Genomic DNA, 23555 nt, shown 5'->3' with positions numbered 1-23555 from the left:
AAGGCCTAAAGTTAAAGGTGACACATTTACTTTGTATTTTAGGCAAAAAAAAAATATATACATATATTGTCATTTTTTACATTTTAAAAATGACAAAAAGGAAAATGGGCCAGTGCAAAAGCAGGAGAAGGCTATAAGAAGATAGCAAAGTGTTTTCAAGTTGCCCTTTCCTATGTTCAAAATGTAAGGCTGCGTGCCCACGATCCGTATTAGCAGCGTTTTGGACGCAGCACACTTGTGCTGCGTGCAAAACTCTGCGTTGTACATTAGAAGCACAGTGGATGGAATTATAGAAATCCCACTCACCGGTGGCGCAGCTTTACGAGCCGCAACATGTCAATTTCTGTTACAGAGTCGCTAATCTCTGCAACAGAAATTTCCACAATAGAATGTATTGGATGCGGTAACTCTGCATGTGTTCAATGAACACATGCAGATTTACCTGCGTGATCGGATACAGTGCTGTGGACGCAGCGAAAATATGCTGCTTCCAAAGCACTGCTATAGCTTGATCGTGGGCACATAGCCTAATTAAGAAATGGCAATTAACAGAAACAGTGAAGGTCAAGATAAGGTTGGGAAGACCAAGCAAAATTTCAATGAGAGCTGCTCGTAGGATTTCTAGAGAGGTAAATCAGAACTCCCACCTGACTGCAAAAGACCTTCAGAAAGATTTAGCAGACTCTGAAGTTGTGGTACATTGTTCTACTGTTCAGAGACACCTGCACAAATATGGTCTTCATGGAAGAGTCATTAGAAGACAACCTCTCCTCCGTCCTCAGCATAAAATTCAGTGCCAGAAGTATGCAAAGCAACATCTAAACAAGTCTGATGCATAAGACCATCTGTAAAAAAAAGCTGATGTTGAAAAGAGGATGGCTTCTACAAATGGATAATGATTCTAAACACACGTCAAAATCCACAATAGACTACTTCAAAAGGTGCAAGCTGAAGGTTTTATAATGGATCTCACAGTCTCCTGATCTGAATATCATTGAAAATTTGTGGCTAGACCTCAAAATAGCAGTGCATGCAAGACGACCCAGGAATCTCACAAAGCTAGAAGAATCTTTGTTAGAACCCTCCTGTTTGTTTTTTCCATCTTGTGTTTTGTGTTCACGTGACCATCTGCCTTTATATTCCAGCTCCGCCCTTTTGGCTGTGCTGGACTTCAGTGTTGTTTGACTGTTTTGCTAGCCAGGTGCTTCAGTGTCTATCTCTGTCAATTCGCTTGGTCCTTCTGGGACCTCTAGTACCTTTTTGTCAGTTTATCTTTTTGTGTTCTGCAACAACTTTCTTTGTTTAGGAGGTGTCCCATTTTTGTTCCAGTCCTTAGTTCTTTTAGGGACCCCTCCCCTTATGCTATAGGTCTTCGTTCAGACTAGCCAACGACTAAGGCGGGTCTGTTCACAAGTAACAGGCAGCCCGCTACATCATAGGGATTCGGCTTAGTCTTACTGTAGGGATAGCTTTCCCCTTTCTTTCCTTAGTACTTGTTGCAGATCATAACAATATTCCAAGGAAGAATGGATGAAAATCCCTCAAACAAGAATTGAAAGACTCTTGTCTGGCTACAAAAAGCATTTACAAGCTGTGATACTTTTAAAAGTTGGTGCTACTAGGTACTAACAATGCAGGATGCCCAAATTTTCCATCGTCCCATTTTCCTTTTTGTAATTTTTAAAATGTAAAAGATGAAACTATATATTTTTTTTGCCTAAAATACAAAGGTAATGTGTCATCTTTAACTTTAGGCCTGTCAGGAAATTCCCAACACACACAGAGGGACGACACCGGAGAGATCACGCAATATCTCACCGTGCCGTCACGCTGTCAGTATTTTGTCCGCAGTCGCGAGCACGCGATCCAGACTACTCTCTAAGTAGGTATCGGTAAGCGACCAGTGAGCGTATGGCGCAACTCCCTGGGTTCCACAGCCTGGAATGCGTGCTTAACGCCCTCCATACGGTCACTGTCAGCTTCACGATAGCCCAATTATTAATACTCTCTGCCACCACCGGCCGAGTTTGAAATATAATACAGGCCTGGCCGAACGCCTGCGTTTTGGTAGCATATATGGCTTTGGGGAAGGGAACGATTACAGAACAAAAGAAATAGAACTATTAAATTTTAGGTTTAATCCAAAATGGAGGCAGTGTTTAGGAAAAATATATACAAGAATGTTACAAAGGAGACATTAAAATACATACGCAGTTACATAAAATAAACAGGGTAAAACAAGATTACTTTACTTACACTATACGATCGCTGAGATGATTCAATATAGGTGGAGGAGGGGCTCTCCAGTTAGATTATGCTGTTATTGAACAGGACCCGTTGCTTATAATTCTTATTCCCCCCTGGCAATGAGTGCTCCTGTCTTCTCCATGGATTCTCTTATACCTAAGGGGAGATCTGGCCACACGCCCCTTGTGGTGACATCATGTGGGCCGGTCTCCGGCCTGTACATTTTTATTAAAAACGCTGACTTCTGCGATAACTCATCGCTCGTTGATCGCAGAAGCGTGCAAACTACGCCATTTTTTCCCTTATGATTTTATCTTTTTTTAGATATCACACATCACATAGCTGCAGTCTGCTATTCTGGTGTATTTGCGCTACAGCTCCCTGATTTTGGTTACAGCCCTGGAAAACTACCTATACATTCCTGGGCTGATTTGGTCACTACACATATGGGTCCCGTTACTGTCGGACGTATAGAACTCATAATATTTCATAGTTCATATCGGAGTCGATCTGGCTATGGCTGGTGGCCGGGAATTGTTGTGAGTGCCTTTGAACTTAACAAACCATTTCCTCTTTCCTCCAAACTCTGGCCTGGGAGAAGGTGTCAATCTCTCAGGTCTGTGTTTTAATTACCTCCTGCGTCTTTCAGAGACAAGATGCTTGCTTCCTAACAAGGTTATAACACTCCTTGCCTGGCATCATTTGCATTAAATATTTCTCAGGCGTGTGCTAATTGGGGCTTTTGTGCTGAGCAGAAGGGGAATAAGAGAGGGGGTGAACATCTATGTCAGTCAGATATGGAACAACATTTTCCTGATACTAATATTTTCCTGACAAGGCCTTTTAGAGCTCAATTCAGCTTCAACTTGCTTAACTGTTCACAAAAACAGTAATTTTGACCAGGGGTGCCCAAACTTTTACATGCCACTGTATACACACATCTAAGAAAATCACGGGTCCAAGTATGAGATTCATGAGACTCAGAGCATATCCTATTCTGATCTGTGTCTGCAAATCAGACTTGACCATACAATTAAAGAAGTATCCATGAAACACACATGCAAATCTGGAAGTGCTTCTGTTTTGCTGTCATGTCTCATGTAGTCATTGTTTAGTGATCATTTTCAATATAATTTGAATAACGAAACCTCCCAGGGGTCTTTTTATTGGCTTGGAAACAAACACATCTATTCGTGAAAAAAAAAGATGATGCAAATAAGATGACACTGGAAAACAAATGGTCCGTTTCTCACCTATGGTAAAATTGGCATGCTGTAGCTTTAGTCTACTCATTCTTTACAGTAATTGTGTAGTTTTAAACCTCAATTCTTGTTAAGTCAAAGAGAGGCAAAGGCACCATTTATTTAGACAAATCATGGAAATGCATAGGAAAATCCCTCCAAAAAATCCCTCCAAATCATTTCCTCGGTTGGGTTCATGAACCCAGTGAGATACTGCAGGCTAGAGGTGTGACCTAAACATACTGTGCTTCAATGCAAAAGCCAGACCCAGGGAGTGACTTCTACTATTCACCCCCTATGGGTACATCGCTGCACACAGACATTCCAATTTTGCATCCTTACATCCTTTCTAAAATTTTTAGAAAGTTTAAAGCAATACTTTTCCATTTCTTATTAGGAAATACCTATTTATGGAAAGAAACTATTATAGTACATTCTGTGACACTTCCGTCATTATGCTTACTATTAAAAGCATAAAGCACTCTTAAAACACAGTTGGGCACTATTCACACCACGTTTATGTAGTCTGTCTGGCGAGGTCCATCTAAATCCCTGAAAAACTCAATTCAAACAAAACCCCAGAAGGCGCCATAACCTACAAGAACACAATCTGAGTTCAACTTGACCCCATTTGTATTTTTCCTTCAGAGATGTCCATCTTCTCAAATGGGCACTACATTCCTATGCGCATCTGAAATGAGGACACTGCTGAAAAAAAAGGCAAATGAAATAAACTTAAACTCTGTTTGTGTTCTTGCAGTCTATGGATCCACTGGGGGTTGCATCTAATTCAGATAAACCCTTAAATGCAGAGCATAAATGCTGTGTGAACAGGTCCTTGCATATAATTATCCAAATTATTCAAGGTTAAGCAAAAGAGACAGTGTATAATAGTAATGATAATAAATAATAACAATAAACAGCACCAATATCACACATGAAATATTAAATATATTTGTGCAGCTGTAAAAATGTTGTGTTATAATAACGTGTCTACTTTCACAAAAAAAATTGAAGCTTTTAAAAAATTGTACTGTGATAACAATTTTAAATAAATGTCATCAACAAGTCTCTCCTGAAATTATACCAGTTCTATGGGTGCTGCTACAATCAAAGTATCTGTGTGTGGGGATAGCCAGCATGCCAGATAGATTATACCACCACTGATAATCCTGGATTTTACTTTTCTGTGTAATAGGAAAAGAAACATTTACAACATACTTTGCTAGAAGAAGATTCTCTGCAGTTTTACTTTAACACTAGATCTGCAGTAAACCTAACCAATACTATAGGATGAAAATACCATGATGAATTGAAAGAAAATTGTTTAAAAGGAAAAACACCATGATGCACTCACCTGTGCTGCAAAAGAATAAGGTTGCTGAGAAGTTATCTGACTGAAGTCCATACAGCAAGTAAAGGCATAGCAGAGAATCTAGCTGTAAAAATGAAGAACGTTTCCCCTCAGGCACCCAGCATAGCCTAGACTTTGGAAAGGTGATCTATAAAATTATCTTCATCACATTTTGTGTGGTGTAGTAAGAATGCAAATGTGACATTTTATAATATCGGCATCACGGGAACATTAATAAGTTCCGGTAATGTCTTATATATGATTACTGGAATATTAATATTAAAGGGATTGTCTCATTTTAATAAATAGGTAAAATTGCAAAGTGCTTGTAAAAAAAAAGCAACTTTGCATTTACCTCTTATTACAATTCCTCACCATTGTCAAGAAGAGAGGGATTTAACATTCTTTTGTGTACAGCTCATTGCCTAGGGTACCGGCTACCCTGCAGTCCCAGATTGGCCGGTTACCAAGGCAAGGAGTGCACGTTGTTGCAGGCTCTATGCTTTAGGCCACGTTCACACATTCAGCATTTGGTCAGTATTTCACCTCAGTATTTGCAAGCCAAAACAAGGTGAGGAACAATCAGAGAAAAAGTATAATAGAAACACGTCACCACTTTGACTTCCACTCCTGAGAAAAATTACTAACCGAATACTGACCAAATACTGATAGTGGGGCCGTGGCCTTACACTCCATAGAGTTGGCCTTTATGCAGAAAAAAGCCTTTACCTACACACAAAAATTTTGCGTTTGCTAAAGGACATGTGGGAGACTCCCCAAATGTATGGAGGAAGGTGCTGTGGTTAGATGACACCAAAATTGAAAATTTTGGTTGTCAAGGTTAACACTTTGTTTGGCACCAAACCAACACAAGAACACCATCCCTACAATGAAACATCGTGGTGGCAGCATCATGCTGTGGAGATGTTTATCGGCAGCATGGACAGGGAAAATCGTCCGAGTTGAGGGAAAGATGGATGGTGCGAAATACAGGGATATTCTTGCACAAAACCTTTTTCTATCTGCCAGTAATTTGAGACTGGGGCGGAGGTTCACCTTTCAACAAGACAATGACGCAAAGCATACTGCTAATGGAACACTTGAATGGTTTTAGGGGAAACGTGTAAATATTGGCGACATATCTCCCAATCCTGGACCCCCACAGCTGACAGCTTCCACTAATTTCCCCTCCTATCACTCCCAACCAAATATAAACTACCGTAACCTCTCTTATGTAAAACTCGTGCCCTTGACACCCACCCCCTGCTCCCTCTCTCTGGAGCACTCTGGAACACCCGCTCTGTCTGCAATAAGCTCCACATGACTCATGATCTGTTCACTTCTCGTAATCTCTCCTTCCTGGGCATCATCGAAACATGACTGACACCCTCTGACACTGCCTCTCCTGCTGCACTGTGTTATGGTGGCCTCCACTTCACCCATACTCCTCGCACTGGTAACAGACATGGTAGAGGAGTGGGTCTTCTCCTTTCTACCAACTGCACCTTTAACCCAATCCCACTTCTACCCTTCCTTATTCTCCCTTCTTTTCAAGTCCACTCTGTCCACATCTACTCTCCCTCCAACCTCCAAGTGGTCATCATATACTGACCTCCGGGCCCAGTCACTGCCTTTATTGACCAATTCTCCATCTGGCTTCTTCACTTTCTCTCGGCTGACATTCCCACGATCATCATGGGCGATTTCAACATCCCCACTGACACCCAGTCAGCAGTATCCAAACTCCTGTCGCTTACTTCAACTTTTGGACTTACTCAATGGTCCTCCTAAGCCTCCCACACAGATGGACATACATTAGACCTTATCTTCACCCAACTCTGCTCCCTATCTAACCTCTCAACCTCCCCCCTCACCCTATCTGACCACCATCTACTCACGTTCTCATCCCTGTCCTCCTCACCTGTCACCCATGTCCATCAACTAGCACACCCCCACAGAATTCTTGCACATCTAGACCCTAACACACTCTCTAACTCTATTCCACCACTGACATCCATGTCTTCACTCCACGACACAGACAGCGCCACTGCTTTCTACAATGCCACTCTCGCATCAGCTATTGACTCAGTCGCCCCTCTAGTGCATGGCAGAGTCTGACGAATCAATAGACAACCCTAGCACAATAACCTAACTAAAAAGCTTCGGCAAGCGGAGCGACTTTGGAAGAAAACACATTCGTGAGACGACTTCACTGCATTCAAACAAGCAACACTCACATTCAAATCAGCCCTCACCTCTGTTAAACAAGCCTACTTCACAACCCACATATATCCCTTTTCCTACATCCCAAAACAGTTATTCAACACGTTCCACTTCCTCCTCTGCTCTCCACTGCCCCCTCCGACCTCCCTCATCTCTGCTGAGGACTTTTCCACACACTTCAAAAACAAGATTGTCCGACCACCACAACTCCTTTGTTTTCCAGACCATTGCCCTTCCCCCATAACCTCCCTCTCCAACATCACTAAAGGAGAGATTACTCGTCTCCTCTCCAAATCACACCTCACCACTTGTGCACACGACCCCACATCAACCCACCTACTCCCCAACCTCACCCCCACACTCATCCCATCCCTAACCCATCTCTTCAACCTATCACTAACTTCTGGTACCTTCCCCTCTGCTTTCAAACATGCCACAATCAAGCCCATCCTCAAAAAGCCATCCCTTGACCCAACTGCTTTGTCCAGCTATCGCTCCATATCGCTGTTTCCATTTGCCTCCAAATGTCACAGGTGTGTCAGATGTGACAGACAGTCACCCTGCAGTTGGTTGCAGGAGTTCTTTTCGTTTGGCATTACAGACATCCTCTTAGATCTGCCACAATCTAGGACCCAGCGGTCACCTTCCTCTTGCTAATTAACACCCTGGCCTCGGTGTTTAAATAAGGAGGCGCCGATGATATTCACATGACTCCTTGTGAAGATTTGGAGCAAGTGCAGTTCTTACTTCCTCTCTGGTGCAAAGAGGACATGTGTCCCATCTCTCTGAAGTCGACTCAAGCTAAGCTACTTCCCCCATGTCTGTTTCGCCTTGCTGTCTTTAGTTGTCAGTGGGGATCGACTAGTGCTCACCCCCTTCCCTATCTGGGGCCAAGCGCTAAGGAAATAGAGGGATAGATTCCTGTGCGGCGATTGATGAGGAACCAATATAGGGACGGTAGGGGTAGACAGGGTGATTGCAGATTAGCCTAGGAGGTCTTCACTTCCCCCTTTCCCTAGTGTCTGGTCTCCATTCCCCTCACCCCTTCGTGTTGCACTTTGTCTTTCCTACACTGTGCATGACACCAAACTGCTTGAGCAACATGTTCATGCTGAATTTTCCTCTCACCTCTCATCTAACTCTCTCTTCGACAACCAACAATCTGCCTTCTGTCCCCACCATTCCACCAAAACTGCCCTGACCAAAATTACTAATGACTTACTTACAGCCAAAGCTATCAGACAATTCTCCATACTCCTCCTTCTAGGCCTATCCTCTGCCTTCGACACTGTTGACCACTGCCTCCTACTACAGATCCTCTCTTCCTTTGGCGTCAAAGACCTAGCCCTATCCTGGATCTCCTCATACCTTTCCAACCGCACATTTAGCGTCTCTGACTCCCACACTAACTCCTCATCCCGCCCTCTCTCTCTCTGTTGGAGCCTCTCAAGGCTCAGTCCTAGGACCCCTACTCTCCTCCATCTATACCCTGTGCCTGTGACAGTTCATAAAGTCCCATGGCTTCCAGTACTATCTGTACGTAGATGACACTCAGATCTCCCTCTCTGGCCCTCACTGCTGTCCAGAATCCCAGCGTGTCTATCAGCCATATCCTACTCATCATCTTTCCTCCATCTCACGGATCTTCCCCATCTGATCTATCTATCACAATAAATTACATCATGTTTTCTCCTGTGCCGGAAATCCGCTGCCTTGGAGTAACCCTTAACTCTGCCCTGTCCTTCAAACCACACATCCAAGCTTTCGCCACCTCTTGTCGCCTCCAGCACAACAATATTTCTAGAATCCGTCCTTTCCTTAACCCTCAATCTACTAAACTGTTTGTGCATGCCCTCATCATCTCCCACCTCAACTACTGCAACATCCTCCTCTGAGGCCTACCTGCTAACATTCTTGCACCTTTTCAGTCTGTATTTAACTCTGCTGCCCGACTAGTCCATCTCTCTCCTCGCTACTCCTCTGCTACCCCCCCTTTGCAAATCTCTTCACTACTAACACTGACCTATAAAGCCATCCATAACCTTTCTCCTCCGTACATCTCTGAACTAATCTCCCGATATATTCCCTCGCGTAATCTCCAGTCCTCCCAAGACCCCCTTCTCTCCTCCACACGTATTCGTTCCTCACCCAATCGCCTCCAAGGCTTCTTACAAGTATCCCACATCCTCTGGAATTCTGTGCCTCAACACGTCTGATTAGCCACCAATTTCGGATCCTTCAGACGGAATCTGAAAGCCCATCTATTCAAGAAAGCTTACAACCTGCAATGACCACACTGCCTCCTCACCACCACCAGAGCTACTGCAGCCTCAACCTACTGTCTCCTTCCCCATCATCCTGTAGAATGTAAGCCTGCAAGGGCAGGGTCTTCTTCCCTCTTTACCAGTCTATCATTGTTAGTTCATTTACTGTAAGTGATATCTGTATTTTGTATGTAACCCCTTCTCATGTACAGCACCATGGAATCAATGGTGCTATATAAATAAATAATAATATTTTGGAGTGGCCTAGTCAAAGCCCAGACCTTTATCCAATTGATAATCTATGGTCAGACTTGAAGATTGCTGTTCACCAGAGGAAAGCATCTAACTTAAAGGAGCTGGAGGTGTTTTGCCTTGAAGAATGGGCAAAAATTCCAGTGGCAAGATGTGGAAAGCTCATAGAAACTTATCCAAAGCAATTTGCAGCAGTAATTGCCGCAAAAGGAGGCTCTACAAAGTACTGACTTAAGGGCGGTGAATAGTTATGCACACTGAAGTTTTCAGTTATTTTGTCCTATTTGTTGTTTGCTTCACAATACAAAGAAAACCAAATGTTAATAGTTCTAGGCATGTTCTTTACATGAACTGATGTAAACCCTCAAATTAACCCAGTGAAATTCTGAGCTGTGAGGTAGCAAAACATGAAAAATGTCAAGGGGGTGAATACTTTCTCAAGCCCAGGGCCACCATTAGGGCATTACTGCCCTAACTGCTGTATGGAGCCCCGTGAGCAGCAGTACAGAGGGGGGGCCCGGGCCCAGTCGGGGCATCCCCTCTCGTGCTTCTGCTCACGGGGCCTCATTGTGTAGCAAAGCAACGAGTGCCGGGGCGCCGCCAAAGGCGGTGCACACCTTGCTGGGGCTGCGCAGCCACACAGCTCCAGCAGCTTCCTACAACTTCTCCTGACTTCTGGTCAGGTGACAGCGCGGCCCTAGGAGCGCTCACAGCCTTCAACACTGAACGGGTGTGCAGCAGCTCCAAGGGGGTCCCTCCTCCCCTGTGACGCGCTGGTGAAGCCGCTCCGGGGAATTTGGAGTGGAGGGGTGGGAAGGGCACATGGAGAATTTAGAGTGGAGGGTGGGAAGAGAACGTGGGGAATTTGGAGTGGAGGGTGGGAAGTGCACATGGGGAATTTGGAGTGGAGGGTGGGAAGAGCGCATGGGGAATTTGGAATGGAGGGTGGGAAGAACGGAAGTCACCAGTACTCACTGAATGGGAAATCATTGGGGAATTCAAAGATGGAGAAGGACTTGGGCATCTTGATTGATAGCAAACTAAATTGGAGTGCCCAAAGTCAGGCCGCTGCTGTAAGGGCAAACAGGGTAATGGGATGTATCAGAAGAGGTATAGCTGCAAAGGATGAGAACATTGTTCTTCCATTGTACAAAGCTCTGGTCAGACCACACTTGGAATACTGTGCTCAGTTATGGGCCCCAATATATAGAAAGGATATAAATGAGCTTGAAAAGGTACAAAGGAGGGCAACAAAATTAATAAGGGGAATGGAAGGACTGCAATACCCAGAGAGGTTGGCAAAACTAGGACTATTCAGCCTGGAAAAGAGAAGGTTGAGGGGGGACATAATAAATGTGTACAAATATGTTAGGGGACAGTATAGAGACCTTGCCCGGGATTTGTTCAAAAGGAGGGATATTACGGTAACAAGAGGGCATTCACTAAGACTGGAAGAGAAAAGGTTTCAGCACCAGCATAGGAAGGGGTTCTTTACGGTAAGAGCAGTGAGAATATGGAATTCACTGAGTGAGGAGACGGTAATGTCGGATTCACTAAACCAGTTCAAGCGGGGACTGGATGCTTTTCTAGATACCAGGCAGATTTCTGCATATACTTAAAAATAGAATAAAATAGTAGGTTGATACAGGGATTTATTCTGACTGCTGGTTTCAGAGTCGGGAGAGAATTTTTCCTCAGGTGAAGATTGGCTAAATCATTTGGGGTTTTTGCCCTCCTCTGGATCAACTTTAGCAATTACAGAACTAATAGGTCGAACTTGATGGACGCAAGTCTTTATTCGGCTTTACTAACTATGTAACTATGTAACGCATTGGGAATTGAGAGTGGAGGGTGGGAAGAGCGCATGGAGAATTGGGAGTGAAGGGTGGAGAGTGCAAATGGTGAATTTGGAGTGGAGGGTGGCAAGAGCGCATGGGGAATTGGGAGTGGAGGGTGAGGAGTGCAAATGGTGAATTTGGACTGGAGGCTGGGAAGGACGCATGAGGAATTTGGAGTGGAGGGTGGGAAGAGCGCATGGGGAATTTGGAGTGGAGGATGGGGATAGCACGTGGAGAATTGGGACTGGAGGGTGGGGAGAGCACGTGGAGAATTGGGAGTAGAGGGTGGAGAGAGCACGTGGAGAATTGGGAGTGGAGGGTGGGAAGAGAAAATGGTGAATTGGGGGTGGGGAGAGCACATGATGAATTGGGAGTGGGGGAAGTAAATGATGATGAATAGATGGTGGGGGTGGGGAGAGCACGGACATGACATAATGAATTGGGCAGAGGGGGCATGTAAATTTAATGAATCGGGAGCAGGAGGTACAGAGTAGGGGGCATTGGGGTAGTGATGCATAATAACTAACAATATATTAATGGTGGGCGTACATCTGTATTCAGCTGTGTAATGTAAAAGTTGGGGAATGTGCTCTAGATAACAGTATTATTTTATGCAGAGATGAGTCCTGGCTGGAAGAAGTGATGGTGGTCTGTGCTGGATGAAGGAGGAAAGCGAAGATGAAGGCCTTCACCTAGAGATGTCACCGGTGAGTCAGTGTGTTACCTGTACACTGACACTATACACTATATACTATGTACAGAGCTCCTGTGTATAATGTCACTGTATTACGTGTACACTATATACAGAGCTCCTGTGTATAATGTCACTGGTCATCACTGTATTACCTGTACACTATACACAGAGCTCCTGTGTATAATGTCACTGGTGATCACTGTATTACCTGTATACTGACACTATATACAGAGTTCCTGTGTATAATGTCACTGGTGATCACTATGTTACCGGTACACTTACATTATACACTGTATACTATGTACAGAGCTCCCATGTATAATGGCACTTATGGTAATATTAGTATTGTGTTTTTCTTATTATTGATCAGTTTTGTAGTATTCGGTCACTATGTGGTGGTAATATGTGGTCCATTCATGGTGTGATGGTTTTTGTCACTTGTATGTGGTATTATTCGGTCACTATGTGGTGGTAAAATGTGGTCTGGTCATGGTGTGGCGGTTTTTGAACCTTATATGTGGTATTATTCGGTCACTGTGGTGGTAATATGTGGTCTGGTCATGATGTGGTGGTATTTGATCCTTGTATGTGATATTATTGGTCATTTTAAAAAGTGTAATGACACATTTCCTTAAAGAAAAATAAATAAAAATGTACCTACAAAGAGTATAGGATATTTTAAGAAATGTTTAATAGGTTAGAGTAGAGTAGGATCCGGCCAGAAGAGTCTACCTTATCGTGGTGGCGGCTTTTAAAATCTTTTGCCCAAAACAAAAGCTGATGGTTCCCAGTTCACTGGGAATGGTTAATGTTTGATTGGTGAGAACATGGTACAGAAATGGAGTTTTTCCAAGAGTGGGCGGTGGGACGGTGGAAGGTTCGAGGGATGGAGGTGGAGCCTGGGCGGAGCCTCAATGGGGCTCAAAAATTTTGCCAGTATGGGGCCCTGAAATTCCTGGTGGCAGCCTTGTGCAAGACACTGTAATTTCTTCAGCTCAATGGCTATTCCAATGTTGACGGCACAAGCAGTGATGTATAGTGATTGGCTGCAGTAGTGATGCGCACTGTCAAAGTGACATCTCTGGTGCAGACAGAATGCAGAGACCAGAGGAACGGCTGAGAGACATTTTTAGACCCAAAGAGGGTGAGTACCATCTGGCTTCACCATTTGAAGAAACCCTTGTCGGTTTCTTCACTTGATAAAGATGCCAGTATAGCATTGAAACGCATAGTGGACAATAAAGATAACTTCCAGTATTATCGCAGCAAGAGACTTATTTCCAGCAGCGCATCCAACGTTTAAATGTGTTTTTATCCTGTTTGGTAATTTTATCTGGAGGAACTGCTCCCCCAGCCGCAGGCAGCAGAGGCTGGCTACCTGATGCCTTTAAAGTGGTTGTGTCTCACATAATCACCCCAGGGAGCACCTCTGATTGAAATATTTATCTCCTTATTGGGGGTTTTACCCCATATGTGCACTTCTCCCTCTACAGTTTTTCTTCCCTCTACTATAAATCAGGTGTACAGTATGTTACTTTTTTAACAATTGCATTTTAATAAAATTGGCAACCTGAAAGACATTTTTTTAAATATACATTTTTCTGAATCTGGAAGCAGAAACAGTACTTACAACTAAAAACAAAAAAACATGATGTGAATGAATTTGTTTTTTTCATTCCCAAACTGTAAAAGGAAAAAACAAATTAGTGGACAAGGCAGAAAATTCAGAATATGTTTGTTATGATATGTAAAGTTCTGCAGGATAGGTTTAAAATTGGTAAGCCATGAAGATGTTTTCTCAACATTATAAATGGTTAAAATTGCAAAGTTGCTTGTAAAAATAAGCAACTTTGCAATTTGCTTGTTATTAAAATTCCTTTCTATTTTTAAGATTCGAGCAATTTTTTATTTGAATGTTTACTGCTGATTGCATTGATTACAGTCTCCTAGGCAAAGCATACAGAGCTTACAAACTCTTTTCTATATTCAAATTTGCCTTTGCCTGCAGCACTGGAGAATGAACAAGTCAAGCCAGTTGTGACGACACAGCATTTCTTCTTAATTAAGCCAGACGTAAAATCAGTAGGCCCAGAATGATTGACTATTGAATTTATGTGTTTCTTTCTTTGGTTGTCAAGACACATGGGCTTTTTGTCATGAGTCTGAATGTTGACTCTTCTTGTAGGTTGAGATGATATTAATTGATGAATGAATTATTTACATCTTATATAAGCTCCTATAGTTTATTGTACTGTTATCTTTGCAAGACAGAGACGCAGGGTCACTGAACAATGCTGTTTGCTAATATGTTGATTGCTCATTATACCAGGCTATTCAGTTTTTTGACTTGAGTTGTTTGGGTATTTATAGTTTATCCATCAATGTTTGCAAGTCAACATTGGGGGATGAAGGGATGAACTGTGGATGCTCAAGCAATGCAAGTTAATATCATTCATTATCCCTTTCTCTTGACACGTGGATGATGCCATGAACCACAGATGTGGATATCAGAAGGGCCCCCTATCCTTCTGAGGGAGGCTTTTACAAAATCACAGCCAAGAGAGACTTTTCAGAACAGCAACCAGGACACATGGCTCCATCAAGGACACAGATTTGACTTTACAGGAAGTCAGCTTAGGGGACCAAGGCCCCAGCTGGAAGAACACAGATCTGCTCCATTGACCATCACTGAACCCTCAGAGACATTTGAAGAACCCAGGTAGGGACAGTGAGGTCCCTGGCCATGTACCTCCATGGACTGTCAGCTTCCTAAGTTTGCCGCTACCTCCTCTCTGTGGGTGCCCACCTAAAGCGGAGTGCCACTGGTTGTGGTAGTTGGCCCTGGAAGACTTGAAATTGCTGCTGCTCTAATCCCGGCGAGTCAGAGGAATGGTGAAACTCTGTAATTTGCACCATTTTATGTATTTGTTGGGACTGTTCTATATGTTTATTGTCTGTTTGGTGGTTCAATAAAGTATTGCCACTCTGTTTTACCCTCACCCTGTGTTGTCTGAGTAGTATTCTGTCCACGGGAGACTCCTGTGTATTCACATCAGTGATGCAACAATGCCGCTGGTCTCAACTGTAGTGATGAGCGAGCATGCTCGCTACTGCTCGGTGCTTGCCCGAGCATCTCATTGCTCGAGATGCTCGGCGCTCGCCAAGTATTTTCGGGGTTGCTCGGCGGGAGCTCGGGTCCCTTCCCTGCATGTTTGGCGCCCTTTAGAACGCCAATCAACATGCAGGGATTGCCTGCCACTCACTGTAATGCCGCAGCCATGGTGGTTGTGGCATTACAGTGATTGGCTGGCCGCACAGCGTCATCAGGTCTATATCAGACCTGGCGCCGCCATGCTCGTCACAGTCACTCCGGAATCAGGCAGAGTCTGGAGAGGTGCTGCTGTGTCAAGGAGAGATTTGCTTGTGTATTAGGTAATGTAGGGAGAAAAACCGTACATTACACATATCCATCTTAACAAACAGTCCTTTGAGGACTACCTAATCCATCTGCAGAGATATCAGGCAGGCAGTGTATATAGGCATGCAGGCAGGGTATATAGCAGACTGCAGTGCATATAGCACAAGAGGCTCCATTCCAATTCTGCCTTCTGCTGCTGTTAGATATTTCTATACAAAGGCCCAGGTCTCAGGGGCCAGGAATACTTTTTTTAGGATCTTAATCCTCATTATTTGCTTAAAAAGCAATCCAGAGAACCCCGTTTTTCTGCGCCATTTGCTTGTTGTCACTGCAAAATACAGCCAGGTCCTTTCCATATTACAGCGCTAGAAATCCAGCTATTTAAAACTGTTTTCTCCGTCAAACGGATCACATATACATTGTCAGAAAATACTGCCATTTCTGGCCTCCATTAAAAATTTCTTTCAGTGTGTCAGTGAAGCAATTCACACCAGTTTGCTGTTCAAACTACTTACCTACAGGCCAGGTATTTAAAACTCTGTTTTCTCCGTCACACGGATCACATATACGTTGTCAGAAAATACTGCCATTTCTGGCCTCCATTAAAAATTTCTTTTAGTGTGTCAGTGAAGCAATTCACACCAGTTTGCTGTTCAAACTGCTTATCTACAGGCCAGGTATTTAAAACTCTATTTTCTCCGTCACACGGATCACATATACGTTGTCAGAAAATACTGCCATTTCAAGCCTCCATTAAAAATTTCTTTCAGTGTGTCAGTGAAGCAATTCACACCAGTTTGCTGTTCAAACTACTTACCTACAGGCCAAGGTATTTAAAACTCTGTTTTCTCCGTCACACTGATCACATATAAGTTTGCTCCAAACTCAGTCATTTGTAGTGAGCGTGGAAGATACTGTCCTCCATTTAAAATGGGCAAGGCACGTGGCAAGGGACGGGGAACTGGACATGATGGTGATGGTGCATGCAGAGGCTGAGGACAAGGCCGGGGGCAAGCTGAAATTGTGCCACAACAAACACCCACATCTTCTCGCCTGACCTTCCTGTCCCATTTCCTAGGGGATCGCAGCACACCACTATTGAACACAGAGCAGTGTCAAAAGGTTGTTGGTTGGATAGCGGATAATGCTTCCAGTCACTTATCCACCACCACCACCCTGTCTTCCACACGGTTAAGCCTCAGTAGCCATGAGTCTGGACCGCATATTCCTCACCCTGATCCTCCTTCCTCCCACCATGCCGAGTGCCCGGAGACAACTGATCCCACACTTGGACACTCTGAAGAGCTGTTCACTTTTCCATTTATAGATTCGGGCCTCTCGCCCGGTCCACTTGAAGCGAGGCAAGAGGAGATCGCGTGTAGCAATGCCCAAGTATTTGAGCAGCCACGGTCACACGAAGGCGACGGTGGGAAAGTGTCACAAGAGATGGACGATGATGAGACACAATTGCCAGAAAGTCAGGAGGAGGACCAGGGTGCGGAAATGGAAGACGAGGTGGTGGATGATATAGTAACTGACCCAACCTGGCAGGAGGACATGCAGAGCAAGGACAGCAGCACACAGGGGGAGGGAGGGAGAGCACCCCAACAGGCAGGAAGAAGCAGTGTGGTGGCCGCAGACAGAAGGCAGGCAACCGCTCCCCATAACACCAACACGAAGGAAGTTGCCAGTTCAACTGTTAGGTCTTCCCGAGTCTGGTTGTTTTTTAAAGACTCTGCCGATAACCCCAACAAGGCCATTTATACCACCTGCTAGGCCAGCATCTGCAGGGGTGGCAAAACGACCAGCCTGACCACCACCAGCATGATCAGGCACATGGCAGCAAAGCACCTGACTTTGTGGGCCGAACCCCAGGATCCAGGAACAGTGTCTGCAGGTGGCACCATTGCTTCTTCTGCTGTTGTGCATGCAAGCCAATCCCCTGTCCATGGTGCATGCCCCTGCACCTGTCATTGCGCACTCTCAAGTAGCAGCATCAGAAGCACGTCCATGTCCTTGTCCCAGCGCAGCGTTCAGTTGTCCATACCCCAGTCCTTGGAATGCAAGCGCAGATATGCAGCCAATGCCCCACAGGCCACACTACTAAATTCTCAAATTTCACGACTGCTTGCGCTCGAAGTGTTGCCTTTTAGGCTCGTGGAGACGGAAGCATTCCGCAACCTGATGGCGGCGGCCGTCCCTCGGTACTCGGTTCCCAGCCGCCACTATTTCTCCCCGTGTGCTGTCCCCGCATTACACAAGCACGTGTCCCAAAACATTAGCCATGCCCTCAACAACGCAGTTACCGAGAAAGTCCACCTAACCACAGACACGTGGACAAGTGCTTGTGGGCAGGGACGGTACATCTCGCTGACGGCACACTGGGTTAACATAGTGGAAGCCGGGACCCAGTCACACCTTGGGACGGAACAAGTCCTCCCGACGCCAAGGATTGCGGGCCCTAGGTCAATCAGGGTTGCCCCCACGGTCTACAGCTCCTGCACCTCATCCTCCTCAGCCTCCTCTTCTTCTTCAGCCTTCATCTCCGAAATGACCACATCAGTCACAAGCTGGAAGCACTGCAGCACTGCCTCGGCCAAGCGGCAACAGGCTGTGCTGAAGCTAATATGCTTAGGTGACAAACCACACAATGCTGAAGAGTTGTGGACAGCTCTGAAAGAGCAGGCAGATCTGTGGCTCACACCGCTGAACCTACAGCCAGGCATGGTCGTGTGTGACAATGGCCAGAACCTGGTGGCGGCTCTGAGGCAAGGCGAGCTCACACACGTGCCATGCCTGTCCCATGTGCTTAACCTCGTGGTTCAGCGGTTTCTCAAATCCTACCCGGAGCTGCCGGATCTGCTTGTTAAAGTACGCCGCCTGTGTGCCCATTTTAAAAAGTCAGCTACAACTTGTGCTGCCCTTGCCATGTTTCAGCAGCGTTTGCAGCTTCCGGCTCACAGACTGGTGTGTGAAGTCCCCACGCGTTGGAACTCTACACTGCAGATGTTGGGAAGGATTTGTGAGCAGAAGAGGGCAGTTGTTGAGTACCAGCATCAACAAGGCCGTCGGTATTCAGTTCAGACTCCACACATAAGACCTCAGGAGTGGACATAGATGTCAGACATATGTGCCATCCTCCAAAACATTCAGGACTAGTGTTGAGCCACCCCCGTAGTGTTCGAGTTCGGTTCGGTTCGTCGAACACCCGTGTGTTCGCCGAACTGTTCGTCGAACTGTTCGTCGAACACCTTCGAACACCGTTAAAACCAATGGCAGGCAAACAAAAACACATAGAAACACATAGAAAACACCTTCAAAGGTGTCCAAAAGCTGACAAACTGCTCAGAAGACACAACTAACACATGGAAAAGTGACAAGTACATATAGTCATGCGAAAAGAAAAGAGGTGGAGGAGTAAAAGGAGGGGGAGACACAGATATAGGCATGTCATGCCCTTCTAAAATCCAAAAAGTGAGAAGCCGAGACGGCCAGTCCGCTCCTGCCCGTGCCACCTCCGTGTCGCCGGGTTTGTGCCAGAGCCGCGGTGAACCCTGACGGCCAGCCCCCCTCTCCCAATACTGGTGCCTGTCCGCTGGTGGGTCGAGAGAGCCCCCCTGTGGTGGAGGCAGCTCTAAGCTTTTTAATTTAAATTGTCCCTCTAATTTGAATGAATACACTTTAAATCCATTTACAAGGATCTATTGGAGGGCAAGTCTCATGCCAGCAGCCGCGTAATTCCAGCTCCAGTAGCGTCCACTAAAGCTGCTGCAGTTAAAAAGCTTTTATAAGGATCGAGCTCGGCTGTCCACCGCAAGGCATCCTAGTGCCAGTCCCAGCCCCTATGCCTTGGGGTGCCTCCTGATGCTCTTCACTAAGTATCCCGTGGTCCCGAAGCATTTCCTTTGAAAAAATTAAGTGTCCAAACTACAGGTGGTGTAGCTTGCTTAACAGCCGGGATAATCCGCTGACTAGCAGACACTGCTACTAGGCACAAAGTATTTCCTGGGCTAGATGCAGTTAAAAATTTGTAAGTAGATACTCTCGTTGGATGCTGAGAAAGCATTCCATAGAGTCTCCTGGCACGCCATATATGATTCTCTTAAAAAGCTTGGGGTAGGGGTCTAGGGGACCCTTTTATAGCCAAAATCACGGCCCTGTATCACAATACGTCACCTAGGCTGAAGATAAATGGAACTGTAGCACCGAGGGCTCGGTTGCTACAGACGTATTGCACCTCACCCAGAGGTGTGATATCTCACTCTCAGATAAGGATGGAGTGTGGATCAGGACCCGACACCTGCATGCATTACACCACATTGCCGTGGGGCAGGGCGACCAATATGCCCCTGAGATGGGCACGACAGTCCCTGTCCCTGGCTGGAGTGGGGGGAGGGAACACTGAGGAAGGGGAACCCTGCAGTGCAGGAGCAGGGAGGAAGCAGTTCCTGGGTGCATTGAGAAGGGAGTATAAAAGGTGGGCACCATCTTAGTTCAGTGCAGAGAAGTCTGAGCAGAAGTGGCAGGGAGCAGGGGCTCTGCATGAGCTCTGCTCCGGAGGCGGGCCTAGTAACAGAGGCCCAGGCCTGCAAGAGGGAGAAGGAAGGAAGAGGAGCGGAGAAGGCTCCAGGAACGAGGAATGAAGGGATCCCAGGGGTGCGGACGGGCGAGTCGCCACCGCACGCCCGAATCCACCTGCGTGGAGGGGTCAGGCCAAATGGGGAGACCGGTCCCCGAACTAGTGGAGGCAGGAAACGACCCTCAGCTAGAAACCGGAGGCTCTGACATTTTATGTGGCGCAGCCCCTTGCTCCACCCGCTAGGAAGGCACCACATAGGGTCAGGGAAACTGGCGCCAAGTTTACCAAGAGGAGGCCCGAGGCAGCCGGACAGAAGTGTTGGTAAGAAAGGCCAGACAAAGGACACACAAAGGGGGTCCTGTGAAGCGCTCCAAAGTTATCTGGGAGTTGTCTGAGCCCCTCACCTGGTGAGCACAGTACGACGTGGGCAGCCGTTACCTGCAGACGTGGTCTGGATAATAAGAACTGTGAGTAAAGGCCCTGAACTGCATCACTGACTCCGTGTCGTTACTGCTGCTGCCCTGCACCATCACCCCCATCCTCCGCATACACTGCCCTGAGGCTATACTCCTCCCGTGGGGAGTTATGCTACGCTCTGCTGCACCCACAACACCAGCCTTAGCGGTCTGCCCTGTAGCGGCGGTTCACTCTGACCGCAATCCACGGGTGGCGTAGTCGGACATTTAAACATCAAAACCACATAAATAGTTCCGCCACTGGTTTGACCGCCCTGAGCCACGGAACCGGATCGCCGCCACGAAGACTACAACCACCAGCATCCACCAAAAAGGGTCCGGCTCCGGGTGTCCCAAGGCCCAGGGGGTGCGTCAGAACATTTTCATCACCTTTCACAATCACCAATGGGACAAGGCAGGGATGTCCTCTGTCCCCTCTCTTATACATCCTAGTGACGGAGCACCTGCTCTCATCAATTCGCCATAACCCCAATATTAGGTGGATTGAGGTGGGAGGCACCGAGTACAAGTGCTCTCTATTTGCTGATGATGTCCTAGTATATATCACTCAATCACATATATCCATCCCTGCTGTTATGGCTGAAATAGATCACTTTGTTACATGGTAAAATTTTAAAATCAATGCAGCGAAGTCTGAGACCCTCGATGTCTCCCTCCCTAAATCCATATAGGATTCCATCCAGTCCAACTTTCCCTTTGCCTGGCCCTCACAGGGTATCAAATACTTAGGAATTCCTATTCATAGAGACCTCTCCCATCTATGTTATCTTAATTTTGGGCCCTTTATTGAACAATTCCATACAGACCACGGTTGGCAAGTTAGAACTGTAAGATTCACTACGTGAACCACTGGTGTTTTGTGGAAAAGCACATGTACACCGCGTTCCAAATTATTATGCAAAAAGTGTTTAGGAGTGATAAGGGAAGAATTTGTTTGTTTGTCAGTTAAACTCATTGATGGTGATGTGTGTCAGGGCTCTTTATATCACTGTAAGCAATTGCAGACACCTGTGCTAATTAGTTTGGCAGGTGTGTCCAATGAAAGGCAAGACTACTTAAGAAGGCTCTCTCACATTATTAAGCAGCCTACATTTTCTGCCAAAATGGGAAAGAAAAAGGATGTGTCGGCTGCTGAGAAGCAACAAATTGTGGAGTGTTTAGGTCAAGGCATGACTACAATCAACATTGTGCGATGATCAGGATGAAGTGTCTTGGCAATCAAGAAGTATGTAGCTGATTCACAGTACACACGTGTGCGTGCTGATAAGGGCAAATTGAGGACTCTTTCCTACAGGCAATTACGTCAGGTTGAAAGAGCAGCGACAAAAAAGCCTTGTCATAGCAGCAGACAAGTTTTTGAAGCTGCTTGTGCCTCCAACGTCCCCTGAACAACAAGATGCAGGGTCCTTCAGAGGTTTGCAGCTGTGCATACGCCATCCTGTCGACCTCCTCTATCCACTTCACACAAGCAGAAACGGCTACAGTGGGCCAAACATTACATGAAGACTGATTTCAAAACTGTTTTGTTCACGGATGAGTGCCGTGCAGCGCTCGATGGTCCAGATGAATGGAGTGGAGGATGGCTGGTTGATGGACACCCCACGCAAACACGGCTACAGCGCCAACAAGGAGGAGGTGGAGTAATGTTTTGGGCTGGAATCATGGGGAGAGAGATTGTCGGCCCCTTTAGGATCCCTGAAGGCGCTAAAGATGAACTCCATAATGTATGTGGATTTTCTCAAACAGCACTTCCTGCCATGGTTCAAGAAGAAGAACCGTGTATTTCACAGCAAGATCATTTTTCTGCATGATAATGCACCATCTCATGCTGCACATAAAACATCTGCATCTCTGGCTGATATGGGCATAAAAGGGGACAAACTTATGGTGTGACCCCCATGCTCCCCTGACCTCTACCCCATTCAGAACCTTTGGAGCATCATTAAAAGGAGTGTCTATGATGGCGGGAGGCAGTTCACATCTAAGCAACAGCTCTGGGAGGGTATTCTGTCCTCATGCAAAACAATTGAAGCAGAAACCATCCAAAACCTGACAAATTCAATGGACGAGAGAGTTCAGAAGCTCCTTTCGAACAAGGGGTCCTATGTGAAAATGTAACATCACCTAGAATAAAGTTTTGAGTTGAAAACTGTTTGATTTCAGTTTCTAACAACCTGCTAATGCTTATAATTTCAAAAATGACCATTTTTTTGGTCTTTATTAAAATGAAAAGGTTGATCGAAAAGTTTGGGGGATCTAAGAGTGTGGCAACCCAGTAGTCATGATTACTTCGAATTCTGACAATATGAGGGTCATGCTGCAGGTAGTGCAGCAAGAAGGCACTTATGTGTCTTGCGCATCTCGGAGCCCCAAAATTATTTTCCGGGCTAGATGCAGCTAAAAATTATTTTTAATTTTAAATCTGGTGAAGCTTATTATAGATGGCCTAATAGGATCAGTGCTGCACACTGCTACAAAGCCCAAATTATTTTCCAGTCAAGATACAGATAAACATGATTAGTAATTTGAAAGCTTAAAACGGTTGGTAGGGTGATTTTAACCAATCATCAAGCTTTTACTCTCCCCAGGATGACACAGGGGTAGAAAAGTCGTTTCGGATCCATGATTTGTTCATCTTTATGAACGTGAGTCTGTCTACATTATCAGTGGAGAGCCGCGTGCGCTTATCTGTCAGCACACCACCAGCAGCGCTGAACACACGTTCAGACAGAACGCTGGCTGCGGGGCATGACAAGATCTCCAAGGCGTAAGTGGCTAGCTCCGGCCATTTATCCAGATTGGAAGCCCAAAAAGAGCAAGGGTCCAGTGACACAGTCGTGGCTTCAATGTTTACTTGGAGATACTCCTGTACCATCGTCTCTAGGCGTTGACTAGGTGTCAGACTTCTTGTCTCCTGTGGCCTTGCAAAGGATGGGCTAAAAAAGTGGTGAAATGATTCCGCAAAATTG

The 23555-nt window shown here is 45.7% G+C and overlaps 1 protein-coding gene across 1 annotated transcript in view; it reads right to left on the bottom strand.

The window, feature by feature from the left end:
• LOC141167251 (laminin subunit beta-4-like) overlaps positions 1-23555 on the bottom strand; it is a 409239-nt gene that overhangs the window by 333078 nt on the left and 52606 nt on the right. The gene's annotated exons all lie outside the window — the stretch shown is intronic.

Source organism: Phyllobates terribilis, unplaced genomic scaffold (assembly GCF_046119375.1).
Source record: "Phyllobates terribilis strain yellow unplaced genomic scaffold, ASM4611937v1 Scaffold_11__3_contigs__length_659146591, whole genome shotgun sequence".
Lineage (NCBI taxonomy): Eukaryota > Metazoa > Chordata > Amphibia > Anura > Dendrobatidae > Phyllobates > Phyllobates terribilis.
Note: the sequence above shows the minus strand (reverse complement) of the source record. Positions and strands in the feature narration are given on the sequence as shown.